The 15,495-nt window shown below is 36.9% G+C and overlaps 1 protein-coding gene across 1 annotated transcript in view; it reads left to right on the forward strand.

The window, feature by feature from the left end:
• The window catches only part of LOC306872021 (catenin alpha-2), a 471,996-nt gene that overhangs the window by 183,611 nt on the left and 272,890 nt on the right, over positions 1–15,495 (forward strand). The gene's annotated exons all lie outside the window — the stretch shown is intronic.

Here is a 15,495-nt window from a genome sequence, read left to right on the forward strand (position 1 = left end):
GGCAATGTGTCGTATCAGTTATTTCCATTACTTCTGTATTCTGAATCTTGCATTTGATGACGACACACACAAACCAGGATGAAGATGAGGGAGCTGACTTTGAGAGAAAAGCAAGCAATTTGGATGCTAAAAGAAAAGAGGAAGTCAATTAGAGCTCTAGCAAAAACAAAGGGCATGGAGGAATCAAGAGTTTGGAAACCACCAGCGACAGACAACTACCTGATCGGCTGAGAAAACAACAGTAATTGATGACAGACAAATAATGAAAGGTGTGAAAATTAACCCTAAAAGACATGTCTATAAAATCACCAACAACTTCCAGAAAGCTGGGGTGATGCTCTGACAATCTACTGTCCTCAGGAGACTTACAGAATTACAGATGCTACACAACAAAATACAAACCTCTGACCAGCACCAAAAATAGAAAGGCAAGATTAGAGTTTGCAAATAAAGCACAAAGGTGAGCCAGAAGAGTTTTGGAACTGTGTTTATGGACCGATGAGACAATGATGAGCCTTTATCTAAGTAATGGGAAAGCAAAAATGTGGAGAAAAAGGGGAACTGCAAATGATCCCAAGCATACAGCCTCATCTGTAAAGCATGGTGGAGGTGTTGTCATGGCATGGGTATGCATGGCTGCCTCTGGAAGAGGCCCTCTCAACTTTACTGATGACTTAATGTATGATGACAGTAGCAGAATGAATTTGGAAGGGTACAAACCATCTTGCCTACCAACATTCAAGAAAATGCCACCAGATTCAATGGGAAGTGCTTCATATTGCATCAGGACAATGACCCAAAACACCCTGCCAGTTCAGTCAAGGAATTTATAAGGGCAAAGAAATGGAAAGTCTTAGATTGCCCAAGTCAATCTCCAGATTTAAATCCGATTGAAAAATTGGCAGCATTAAAGGCTGGGAAAAGCATTTCAAAGGATGAGACCAAGAGTCTGGTGATGTCTAGGGGTCACAGACTCACTGCTGTGCACATGGGATCTGCAACTAAATAATAGCTTTTAATCTTTTTTATCTGCCTTATGTTCAACTGTCCCAATACTTATGCTCACATCAATGAGTGGGATGAACTCTAAAAGTGCTGTTCTTTTTATTTGGTAAAACATGAATGTCTTGAAACGGCTAATAATAAAATGTGACATTCTGTAGTTTTGTCTTTTAATCATCTTTTAATCATATTTGCAAATGTCTTGACTCCACAGCCAACAGAGCAATTTTGTCTTTACTGTTCCAATACTTATGGAGGGCACTGTATGTCTTTTTTTTCCCCTATGAAACACAAAGTAGAACCTTCGATCAATATTGACTCTTTTCTATTCAAAGACTGCTCAGAGTGACCTTGGCTTTATGAAGCTTAAAAAAGGACAAGTAAACCACAAAAGCCATCTATATCACTCGTGCACTTTATTCCAAGCATGAATACACAAATATTAAAATTCCAGTAAGCTGATAATTATTGTCATGTTCATGTCATTCCAAACCTTTAAGACCTTCATTCATCTTCCTGAACACAAGATATTTTTGATGAAATCCGAGAGATTTCTAACCCTGCACAGACATCAACACAACTGAAACGTTCAAAGCCCAGAAAGGTAGTAAGAACATTGTTAAAATAATCCATGTGACATCAGTGGTTCAACCATAATGTTATGAAACTACGAGAATAATTTTGTGTGAGCTGGCATTCTGACGTAGAACCCAGATGCACTGTGCCTTATCCCTCTGGGGCCGGCTGTATTTTTTTTTAATATCAGTGCAAAAGACACTAAAAATACTCTGTTGATTTTGGTCACACAAATAAGTGTTATACATCAATCGAAACTGTTAAGTGTCTATTTTTTTTTTTTGTGTACACTCACGATTACAACAAAACTTTGTGGTTTTGGGGAAAAAAAGAAAACCAACAGGGTGCGCTCTCTGTCTTCTCCGTCTCCGTGATCTGTTTATAGTAATGCGTCACTAAAATGAAGTGTAACTCAGCAAATACTCAACACATAAACATGAGAGTTATCTCTATAGAAAGCCTGAAGTGTCTACTTTCAAATGAAGTAAGTCATATCGAAAACAAACATTATGTGATAAAGTAATCCGTATGAAACCGACACGATGTTCAGTCTGTCCAGTCTAACTCATTATTTCTAATGCGATCCCGCCCCCTCGTGTTCACATGTAAATAACCCTGTGATATGCGCGCGCGTGGAGACACCCAACATAAAGAAAGAGTCCGTGAAGAGTTCATCGCTGCTATACTGTTAGTTTCTGGAAGAAGACGTGCTGAGTAAAGGCTGGACTTCCCTAAAAATAAGAGCAAGAGTTGAAGATCCAGAAGATCGATCTGATGAGTAAGTAATGCTTCTTTTTTGCATTAGTTAGCGTGTTATTGTGACAAACTTGAACACGTTTAGTTGGGTTTTTCCCAAATGACAACATGATGAATGCTACACATCTAAGAATGTTTAGAAGAATGTTTAATGTTCACAAATAGATTTAATAGCGTGCTAAACAATAATAATTAGTTGCTCAGATATAAAAGGTCTTTTTTTGTTTACGATAGTACAAAGTATGCGTGAGTCTATAAAACCTATACATATAGATGCTCCTGATGTTAACATGCTCACAAATGTTTTTGGTTGTTTGTATTTTATTGAATCAGGTACCTGAACCACAGATGAATCCTGATGACTTTCTTCTGATGTTGGTACAGTGCTCTCAGAGGAACACAGTTTGATGTTCAACTACACTCATATTCTATGGTAAAACAAGATCCTTGACTACTGATTGTTTTTTTTTTTTCTTCTTGAATCCATGGACATAAGTAAATGTCAGGTACTTGTTTCACTTGTTGAACAGAATCCATTGCAGGAATGAGTTAAAGTCTGTTCACATCTCTGTGGTTAGATCAGTGTGCACAATAATGTGTCTTTGACCTTCATTATGTATGTTTTGATTATACTGTGTTGTAAATAAAATACAAATAATAAAAAAAAACAAAAAAAAAAACATTTTTTCAGTCTCCTCACTCTCTCTCTTACCTGCCACAGTCACACTGATGGCCCATTAGCAGCCTTTAGGGGAGGGCCCTTTGTCTCTGAGGTGAAAATCACTTAATATTCAAGGACATTACCACTCCGTCGCATATTGGCTTTCGATCACAAAACATGTCTTTAAAATTTTAAATTAATATATTGTTTTCTGTGAATGATTAAGCAGAATGATTTTCACATAATTGTGAAGTAAATATTCTAGCCTACAAGACTGATTACTCAAAAGTCTTATTCAGGACTTTGTAGTGTGGCTTTTATGGCCTTATTTCAGCTACATTTTTTCCCCAAAACTTACTAACCACGCATAATATTTTTTTTCAAAAAAATGCAAACATGTACATCCATCTTGGTCACATATTATTGTAGCACAGTTTGTGCTGATACAAAAAAAAAAAAAAAACAACATGTTGGTCCATAGTATGTTATAAGTAGCTGAAATAAGCACAAATATCAAGGCATGTCAAAACATCTCAAGGGCCCCAAAATCACCTCAGGCCCCAGAGGGTTATTACACTGTACATAAAACAGTCTTCATAAAATGTCTGAAGATTTCAACAGGGAGGATGACTTGCAAATTTTTGCCCAGCCTTATTTGAACCAGAATATACAGATGATGAACGCTGGCTCCTGCATCAGCAGCACCACACGTATGTGTCGTGGTACTCTGGTGAACGTGCGTCAAAGACTGACATGGAAGAGAAGAAAATGTTGAATAAAGTCTTTTTTTTTTTTTTTTTGCACAAAAAGTATTAAAAAAGTAAACCACTGTTGTCACATGGACTATTTTAACAATACCCTTACTACCTTTCTGGGTCTTGAACGACCCTGTTGTGTTGCTGTCTATGCAGGGTCAGAAAGCTCTCGGATTTCATCAAAAATATCTTAAATTGTATTCTGAAGATGAATGAAGGTCTTATGGGTTTGGAACGACATGAGGGTGAATAATTAATGACAGAATTTTCATTTTTGGGTGAATCTCTTTAAGTCTGAATACCATTCTAAAAGGTGAGTTTATTCTGTGTTCTTTCTATTGTATTTTTATCTTATATATTTTTACTTACCCTTTTCAGAATTTGACTTTTGTCAGGTCGGTGTGTCATTTAAACAGGTAGTCCCACAGAACCAGTATGATGACGCATGACAGGTCAACACATCTGGTTCACTCTTAGTCATGCACATTCCTCTCTTTAAATAAGCACTTGTGTGAAAAAAACATCAGCCTCTCTCAAAAAGTCTCAGCGTCCATCCGGTGAATTAGCTCTCTGCTCCGGTTTGACATCAACAATCCCTCAGCATCCTCATTGCGTGCTTCCTTTAATAAAGTCAGGAAACTGCTGTCTGCCAACAGTCATGCTCGCTTTCAATTAAGGACGTTTCAGAGGCATCGTGCCGTGAATCAGAACACCCGCCACTCGAGCGGGTCCCGAGACGCTCACGTCGATGTATGTGAATATGAATCCGTGCCGCAAGGCCACGCCATTCTCCGCCGAGGTGATGCAGCCAACCGGGATTTAATTGGGTTTTTAGGCTATTTCATATTAAGGGGAAGAGATGGAATTAACTAGAGACAAATTAATGTAATAAAAGCTCTCAGAGCTGCATGCCCATTGCATTAGCTGAGATGGCACTTCCCCATCCACCTCGCTGAGATTCAACTTGACCACGCCCCCCACCCTTAGGAGCCGTCTGTGGTGAGAGCGGCAAACACGATTGACATTGATAGGTGGATGGAGCTGTGGAATCGAGTGTAATTGCGTTAAACGGGCAGACATGGATCTGAGGAGAAGGGCTCTAACTATGTTAGCACGCTACATATGTTAGCGTTATGAATACAGGGGTGAACTCGGCTGCGTGATGGAGCATGCAGTTCATCCTGCGGCCCAAGCAGAAGGAGGCGGGTGGAGAAGTGCATGCTGGGCTGTAGGGGTAAACCATGTGGAACCGTTCAATCGGAAATCAGAGTGAAAGAGCATGAGGAATGTGGAGAGAGAACATTGGAGAATAAAGGAGATGTTTAAAAGAACGTGGAATTATGGGCCTGCTGTTTGCCTTTAAATTAAATCATGTGGGTTTATTGCTACTGTTATTATTGTCATTGTTGTCAGTTTTTTTTTTTTTTGCCCCTTAGTAGGTTAGTAATGATAACGCATTCATAAACTGAGTTGACATTGTTGACATGTCATTTGACTTAATTGCCGTCACTTATATACTTTTACTCTCCTATGTGTGCTTTTGTATGGTCAAATCAAAAGCATTTGTCTACATCAGTGATTGCCAATCACTTTGAATCAGCTTTGTTAAACCTACACAACAGACATTTTGATTTAAAAGAGCCCCTTTTTATTTCTTATTAGGTTAAAAGTGTTGTATATGATTGTTGCATGTATATAGATAGGACCAGCAAAAAAAAAAAAAGTATTGTTTATTTTATTTTTTATTAATGGCATACCGCTTTATTTATTTGTTTGTTTTCTTCTGTGTTATTTGGTTTGTTGAAACTACAGTATAATATGTAAGAGTTTGGATTTTTTCTTCTTCTGTGGATTGTTTTTTTACGTCTAGTTTTAAACAAAACAAAATAACAGAAATAATGATAATAGTAATAATGAAAATATTTTGTTTTCATCTGTTATTTGCTTTTTGTTAGTTTTATTGAAACTAAACAACTAAATAATATATGTTTGGAATTTATATAATAATAATAATAACTTTATATAAATATATTTATGTATTGTTTTAAAATTTAGTAGTTTCTGTGGATGACAGTCCTGTTTCCATCTTGTCAAAATTTTCAGCCAGTCAAGCCGTTATCCAACTAAATAAGCTTCTGTATTTCTCAAACTGCTTCAGTTTGAATGAAACTCTTGGTGAGTCTGTTATTTTTTACCCACATTATTGATTGTTTTTTCTTAGTATAGAAATGAGTCATTGTACTGATGGCAATTTTAATTATATTAAAGAGACTGCTAAGTGAAATTAGTATAATATGAGTTAAAATATACATATTTCTTGTTCAGGGATGATGAGCCTTACTGATGCTGTGCTGAAAGCTTGGGAAACACTGGTCTACATTACAGAGCGCTTTCAGATTTCCTTTAATTGATCTTGGATATTTAGTACACATTTACCATAAGTCAATATCTCTGGCTACAAGATCACACTTAATGAATCTATCGAGCATGAACTCGATGTCTGCCATTGTTGGGTCCTTTCTCATTCCCCCACGTATAGCTACCCTCGCACATGAGAATCCTTCACCAGTCTTTGTTAACGTTCCTGTGCAGGTCTTTATCCCATCAGCAGCACCACGTGTGTAGTGTTAATCTCTTTTTTTGTTTGGAACTCAGAGCTCCATAAATATTTTCTGTCAACATGCAAACATTTATAAATAAGTCATATCGCCCCAGTATTTCAGCATGGTTGTATGCACACCCCTTCGACGGGTGAAAATGAATGTCCGTCTCGCCCCAGTTTATTGCCCCCCTTGTTTACTACATGAAAACATGAAATATAAATGTAGGTGTGAAGACCAAGGCACTAGGGTCATGTATGATGCATGAGATTATTCACCCTGATTCTGCGTTTTTCACTGTCTTTTACATTTCACCCAGTACAGACAGATGTGAACGTGAAATGACTCTTGAGCTGTCTTTTTGACTGTGTGTTTGTGTCTCTGTGACCGAATGAGTATCTTTAACAAAGTCACATGCTTAGTGATTCGATAAACAAAGACTTTGGTTTGCTATAATAGCACATTTACAAAGACAAACCAGCACAATGTCTGATACTAAATCCTGCGTTTGTTTATATGACCTTGTCGACAAGGTAAGCAGTGTGCTTTTTTGGCATTTTGTCCAATAAAATTTTATTATTTGGACAAAAGTCTTTAATAAGCATCCAATTAAAAAGAAAATTAACTTAAGTGCTGTAAGGCTTTCTAATGCTTTAAGCCCACTTTGTAGTCAAAGTTACACACTGTATGTATGTATTTTTTTTTTAAGTCTTTCTGGAATTTGAATGATGGCTTATGGTTAGCATGACCTCAGTTAAACACCCACAGCCCCAACAATTGGCAAGAACTGAAGTCCATTCCTCACTTGTGCAATTAAACCAACATCATACAAATAACTTGAAAGTGTGTAAATTCAGAAATTACACAATTGCAGGAAAAGAATAAAGAAAAAGAATAATAAAATGACATGCTTCAACTTCATATCAGACCTTTTTATATAATACTTAATTGGTATTGTTTATTTGTTTTGATGGTTATTATTATATCATACTGTTTATTAATTCAAGACCAGATCAGACTATAAATCAAGCCTATAGAGGACATAGACGTGTGGCCAGATTATGGTCATAGTGGCTGTAAATCTGATTAGTGTTGTTTCTAATCTGCAATGGTGCCACAAATGGGATTAATTGTTCTTATCAGACCAATAAGACCCTCCTTTCCTACTCAACCCACAGATCAGAGCAACTGCTCATCAATTTATCTGATACGAGCTGTTGCTATTAGTCTGTCTGTGTTTTACGGCCCTATCCTGTAAACACGAGGGTAACGGGGGCCGCTGAGCCAATTTATAGAAGCTCGACAGGCTATTTACACAAGCCAGGCAGAAAAATGGTTCTGATAGTAGATCTTTTGATCAAAAGAGCTGATCTCCTGTGTGGTGGTATATAGTTGAATGCATTTTAACCTTGACAAATTCAAAACTGCTTTTCTGATGATTAATATTAAAACAATAGTGGGAGAGAAGATCACTAGAGCATTTGATGTGGAACCAGAGTCCATTTGTCATCAGAGTTTGCTTGGTGTGAAACTGTAATTGAACTCTGGATTGGACAAAAAAAATAAATAAATGTATGATTTATGTATTTGAATTGCATATAAAATGTTTATCCATTTGGATTATACAGTTTTAACACATATACATTACATTTAAAGTGAACATTTATTTGAAACATTATCATTATAGTTTCAAAATGCATTTGTTCAAGTTGCTTGAAACTGGCTAACTATGTACATTGTAAAAACAATTAAATTTATTCAGTTAAAATGTATGAACAGTTAAAATATAGCTAGCTGTGGAACTGGACATATTTAATTAATGTAGGAAATTGGAACAAATTTGATTTATTGTTGGTAAATATATAAACCCAGTTATTTTGTATTTAAACATTCATCTTACTTTTTTTATTTATGTTTGACTGAAAAATATGACTAATTATTATTACTATTATTATTTATTTTTTTGGAGTGCAAGTTTAAAAAGTTGCATGAACGAGGTAATCAAACAGTCCAACAGATTTCTGATTTCTCGTAGCAGTTTGTATGTTTTGCACCTCAAGACATTGTCCTCTCTCCTTTTCCTCCACTGCTTCTCTCCTCCTACGCCATCAGATAGGTGAGGCTTTGACCTTAATTCTTCACGGTCTGTCAGCTGCTCCTGGTCTGGCACAGCGGGTCATCAATAATGTCTGGCCCAGGATTGCCCACTGTTGGCACGGCGAACCTGCGGCTGCACTGCACCCTGCCAAGCCCCGTGAGAGTTTATTAATGAGACTAGCTTGAGTGGGCATAGGTGAGAAAGTGTGTGTGTGTGTGTGTGAGAGAGACAAGACAGTCTTTTTTCAGTGTTGCTGCAGGGGTTCCAAACTGTAGTACTAGGGGTCTGTCTCCAAGATACCCATTTATTAGAGGAACCGTTTCGCCAGCCATCTCTGAAACATGGGTAAGAGTCAGGAAACACCCTGTGGGTCAGTTCTCCAGTGAACAGCATTCACTGGATGCAAACACCTTCACACTGCCTGTCTTTCATAGGAAATGTGCACTTCTAGCTGTCTTATTGCATCAGGGTTATTATAGTTGTATAAAACTAAAATTAAAACCTTAAAAAATATATAAATGTTAACAAGTCACTTGTTTTGCAATATTGTATTTATTTATTTTTTTAAATTTAAATTATCTGATTATTTGGCTATTTAATTACACGACCTTTCAAAGAGCCTTGCAAGAGTTAGCTTTTTTTTTTTTTTGCTTTGAAATGGTTACAACCAGATTCCTTAAATTCTTTATGATTCTCAGCCCTGTTCCCTGCACAGTATACTTAGAGCTGAACTAGGAAGCAGATTGAGACAGTGTTCCATAACCAACTAGCTTGATGTCAGGGACAAAAAGTGAATCTCCCATCACAGGTGCTACTTTCCTTTTACTTTAAGCTCCTGCTTTAGTGGCCAACACAATCTGGTGTGCCGTGCATCATTTCAGCAGAGCTGACACCTTAAATCAGTAGCCTTGCTTTCTCTGGGTCACCATTTCTTTCACTAAGAAAGCTGAGTGGTCTCATTCTCCCACATCTATCCACCTGCACAACTGTAATTACCTAAAAATAAATAAATAAATAAAAGTATTGACAGCCTGATTACAAAATTAAATTACATCTACATGCCCTGTGGTTTTAGTTTATTGAAAGTAAATTGATTTTCCTAACTGCTCAATGAAGTTTATCTTTCTGTAGGTTAGATTTTTTTATGCATATATGCATGATATTTTACAATTGATTTGAATAGTTTATTGTTAGCATTTTGCTAAGTTAATAGCTAGACAGCACACACACACTTTTTTTTATTAAATTAAATTACATTCAATTAAATTATGAACTGAGCTGTTTTTATATTGTATGGTCAGTAGGTGTGCTTGTACAGTAATACTAATCAACTGTAATCAAATTTTATTTTCCTGGTTACAGTGAATTCTGGAATTTCTTTCTCTGTGAAGGATCAAGTGCTAATAATATTAGCCAGAAAATTAGGTTTCTAAGGCAAGGCATGGAACATGTTGCTAACCAAAAGTCAAAGGTTTTCATGTTCGTGGCATAGATTATCATGACTTAGCTTGCTTTGAAAGTGTGCCTTAAAATGCCATCTAGGTAGGGAGCTTGTTACATGTCCATCATTACAAATCATGGAGTTTCTATATTTATTTCCCAGCAGGCTGACATCACTGTCCTCAAAGGGGAGAGGAGTGTGTGTGTGTGTTGCCTTAGCATCAGCAGAGGGTCTTTTTGTGTATGCACAGCAGGATGCCACAGCCATAATAAAGACAATTAATTCAAACGGAGAAGAGCGTTGCACATTACCCCAAACATTTGCACACTGTTGATTTCAGCCGCTGGCTTTAAGAAATGTCAGTGGCATCAGGGCTTATCTGATTAAGTGTTTGTTGTCGGTTAATGCACAATTAAAGGAAGAGGGAAAAAAAGTAGTGTGTCTGACATATAATCACACTCTCCTCTCCTCTATAGAAATGCCCAAAACCTCTTCATAACCACCAATTGTTTTGGAAATGATACCTCATTTGTAAGGGTGTAACAATACATATCACAATACAAAAATGCAGAATGAATCGTGGATAGCTACAATGTGTATCGTGGATAGTTTACCAAAAAATTTAAGCCTAGACAGATTTAATTTAGGCTTTTATTCACATATAAACAATAATCATTGAACATACAAATAACGCATCAAATACGATAAACCTCACAAATTTGAGCTTCCATGTTGTTTAGTAATTATTATTAAATCTAAATAAAAATTAAAATATTCAGAATTGCGTGATATAAACTCGCAATTGCGAAACACTGTAAAGTCGCAATTCTGAAAAATTAATTCAGAACTGTGAGATAGAAACTCGCAATTCTGACTTTTTTCCTCAGAATTACGAGTTTATATCACAATTCTGATTACGAGTTTATATCACAATTCTGACTTTTTTTCTTGCAATTCTGACTTTTTCAGAATTGTGAGATAGAAACTTGCAATTCTGAGAACATACCCCCCCCCCCCCCAAAAAAAAAACTGAACTTTAACTCGCAATTGCGAGTTTATATCTCACAATTCTGAGAAAAAAAAAGTCTGAATTGCGATATACACTCGCAGTTGCGAGAAAAAAAGTCAGAATTGCGAGTTTTTATCTCGCAACTGTGACTTTATAAATCGTAATTCTGACTTTATAACTCGCAATTGTGAATTTATATCTCACAATTCTGTGAAAAAAGTCAGAATACTGAGATAAAAAGTCGCAATAACCTTTTTTATTTTTTATTCAGTGGCGGAAACAGGCTTCCATATAAAACTAATAATTTAAGGGAGAAATCAACATACAATTTTCAAAATTTTGTCTTTGTTTAAAATATCATGGCAGTATGAGGTCAGTATTATGTATCGAACTGAATCGTGATGTGTGTTGTTACACCTCTACCTCAAACTCATAAAATTTTTAGATTTTAAAGTGACTTGCAAAATAGTACGTCCTTGGGACTGCCAGCTTGTCACCCTATTCTGCTTTCAAATGTCAAGAAAATTGGTGTATCTCTCTGTCTTACGGTCTTTTTCAATTTGCATCTCTTTGTCTACCTTTCTCTCGCTCTGACCTTGGCCTTATCATATTAACGCTCCTCTTTTTCCTGTAAGAGCTGCTCAATGGCTTCGTCTCTAGATTGGGCTGTTAGGGAAGAGTTCACCAGGCACCTATCAGGCACATTTATCCCAGACTGTTCCAGAAATGAGTCAAGCAAATAAGCAGGGGAGGAGGTGCTGGCCGTGCAGATGGCTGTCTCTGACACAGAGAACAAATTATTCACCCCATAGAGGCTAATGTACATTAGCAAGGCGGCGTCTGCTGCCGGGAGGAGACGACAGGGACAGGTATCCCCACAACTCTTCTGCTGTGAGCCACACAACTGCAGGCTTTACAAAACGCTCATTAATCCACTGCTGATGGTTTGGTCTCGCTACAGTCATACAGCAGGGGAGTTGGAAGACTAGATAGCAGAAAAGATATGACTTATCAATGCTAAGAGATAAAGAAAGACAACATAATACAGCAGGGAAATATTCACCTCTTTCCTCTTCCCTCGCTGGTTTTCATCCATGTAAAGCTCAGGATTATGTACTGTATGGTTGTCTAGATCACTGAGTTTACTTAGCGTTTTCTATGACAAATACTGTTATATTTGCCATACTTTCCAGTAACTCACTCTGTTATTAACAACTAAACTCCACATGCTGCAGCACTAGCGTGTGCTTTAATGTTTATTTTTCAATTCAGCTATTTAGGGGTCTGTCATTCTTACCATGCTTCGATAACCACATGCAAGCGGGTTAGTCATAAGGAGCAGTATAAGGGAAAAAAAGCATTTCCTGTTTGAGAGCCATGCAGCAAATGTGATATTCATAAATGTATAGAACATAAGTGTTCTGTGAGGCTCATATGAAGTGATGAGACATGTTAGGGAAGAATTTGAAAGGGTTTGTCTGAGTGATTAAATGGGGCATATTTTTCTCAATTTTTTTTTTTTTTGGATTCCGTTTTATTTTTTGTAGACTCTGTTTTAATGGTTAAATAAAATTGTATTAATCAAAAAACATGTCTAAATGCTTTTCCACACTGAGTGCGAAAAAGCTAAACGAATTTCGCACGCGATTACGCGCTGGAATAAAACAACAGCTTCCTATGGATGCTTCCACACAGGCCGCAAACATTCGCTCACCGAAAATGCAAATGTTTTTTTTTTCGTCCAGTCCGACGAATCTTTTCAGTTTCGCAAAGCGAAAACACGGGCCGTCCAATAAGATTTGAGCTAGGATCACATGACCGGAGCAGCTGCTGTTGCACAAAAAAGGGTGAGAATGGTGGCGCGTTTCGAAAACCAGTGTAAACAAACAACGAAGACGAGTATCCTGGATAAGACAGTGGTTCTTGTTATTGTTGGTATTTGAGAACAGATTTATTCTCACGTGTTCTTCATACAGAATAACATTTCTAATAATTATCCACTGAATCATGTGATCTGTAGAGCACCGCCCGATTTCTTCCACGTGCGTGAGTGTTACGAGTCAGAACGCTTTCACTCTCTAGATCTTCCGTATTAAAAAAAAAAAAAAAAAAAAAAAAGTGAAACATTTTTCTACACATGAAATATGAATATTGTTGGCTTTGTTTTAAGTAACAGCAATATGATAAATACCAATGTTTGTTTGTTTACATTTGTATGTTTTGTAATAATGTGGCCTGTTTGTTGAAGATCTGGTATGGTCTATTGGCTTTTTAAATTTTTGTAGTAAATTGCATTTCTAAGTTTGAAACTTAATTTGAAGGTTTGCCATCTGAGTGCCATCTGTGTCGGCTCTTGCGGTTATAACTTTAGCTTAAATCTGATGCATCTTTGAAAGCCAATATGGAAGCTGACATCTGTTCAATCTCTCCGAATGCTTCTTGCCATCTTATCCATAGGAGATCTTTCTTATTGGCCTGTGGTCTCCAGTAAATGTTCAGTCTCTCTGGTAGTCGACGACCTGCTGCAGTAGCAACAGTAATTATATCTATGATTTGCTTTCACATGCTGACTCAATGTGAGCTTATCTAAGCAGCAGATATTTGATCATAAGGGCTCTTTCCAAGCAAAAACATTCATGCTTTGGTATCTACAGTACCTTTTATTGAGTTAGTCAAATTGATTTTGCTATCTAAAAAAAAAAACACATACATGGATGGACATGCATTTTCATCATTCAATAAAAGCAGTTCAATAATAATAATAATAAAAAAAATAAAAAAACACTGGAATAGGGCATAACAGTTTATCACAGAGAGGGCAATGCGTGGAACTGAAAACATGCCATATGGGTGGGTGAGTCTTCTAGAGGGAGAGAGACGTTGAGCAATACGGCGCCTGGATGTAGCCAATATGAAAATGACCTTTTCCAGAAATATTGCATTGGAAACAGACCACATTTAATCAAGCTACACTGACCCATGCCTAGTAATGATTTATGGATTGACCCACCGCTCTTATGAACAACAAACAAACAAAAAGTTCTTGCGTTGATACCTGCACTCCAATATATTTTTACACCTCTAGCACTGCCTTTTTAAAACCCATTTCCACTGAATAGACTGTTGGTGCCATTTTGAGCTAACTTAAAAATTTTGTTGGTAGTGCCAGGCCATGGCAGGATGCGAATTAAATTGTTATTGATTGTTGTGATTTTCCAAAGTGAACCCACACATAAATAACATCTTAAAGGTGCTGTAAACAATTTCAGTCATAGTGCTAACTTCCGACATTTTGTTAGCTTCAACCACCCGGCCACTCTCCAAAACCCCACCCAGTTCACAGACAAAGAGTGTTTCTGATTAGACTGTTTTCCGAATTGTTTAAATAACAGCAATAACAACAATAATAATAAAAGGTAGTAATATAATTATTACTAATAATTAGATTAAGGCCATTTTTCCCCTTTCATCTGGGTTTGAAGACACTACTGGGCAGAATTGGAGTTGCAAAGCCTAATGACAGCTGTTTAATTCTGGGAATAGTGGATATGTTCCTGCTATTTTGCTGGTGCATGATGTTCTTGTTGAAATTTGACCATGTTTCAAGTCAGCTTAGTGTGATTTTAACTCCATTCCCCCCTCCCCCGTAATCGTTAATATAATAACACAGGGTTAAGCCATTGAGAAAACCTAATTACATTCCTGTGTCCTCTTCCTGCTTGTTTGTACAGGCTGTTGACCCTGGAATCAAACTTTTTTTTTCTCCTTATACCTGTCTTATGTCTCATGAAAGTTAACATTATTTGCTTTGTCATTTTTCCCCCCCTGTCTAGTGTGCACAAATGTACACACCATGTACTTGGCCATTTAGTGTACATTTTTAAAGAATAGAATCATCTGAAATTGAACATTAGCCTTTTATTTTTGTCTATACAGGAGCATAATTTTTCAGTTTGTTTTTTACTACTAGCTTTAGGATGTTCAGTATGGCTGACAGGCAGCTAGCAAATATTTACAAAATTATTTGTTTGTATAACTTTTTACTCATATGACTTATTACTTACACATATATATATATATATATGCTATCTGCATATATAGTCCGCTTCACACTGTGTTACTGTATTGCTTAGATTACAAAATTGTGTAGAATAGAAAATGTGACAACTATACCAGGGTAGTTCTTCCAGCATATAGCCCTTAAACACGCCAGATTTATTCTGTTTCAGCTTAATGGCGAAGGACGGACTTTCTCCGTTATTACTCTCAAACGGGAGTCCAAAGATAGCCGAAATGTCGAAGCCATGGACCCAGAAATGCAATGACAATGTTAATTTGGTTATGTCTGAATTATTGTATCTCCTGCTGCCAGATGGGACTATCTGTAATTAGCCCAGTGAAGGAATCGCTTTTCCATTTTGGCAATGCTTAATGAATATGAGTCTCTTTCAATATGAGACTCAAAAGACCATGTGGTTTTTGCTAAGGCACCTGGGCCAGTCTCTCTAGCGCTAATGAAATCCTACTGGAAACAAACTGGCTGGTGCAGACAGTTTTCAATAAAGTAACAGATTCTACCATTTATCCTTCGTGATTG

The sequence above is a fragment of the Barbus barbus genome (assembly GCF_936440315.1).
Source record: "Barbus barbus genome assembly, chromosome: 7".
In the NCBI taxonomy this organism is placed as follows: domain Eukaryota; kingdom Metazoa; phylum Chordata; class Actinopteri; order Cypriniformes; family Cyprinidae; genus Barbus; species Barbus barbus.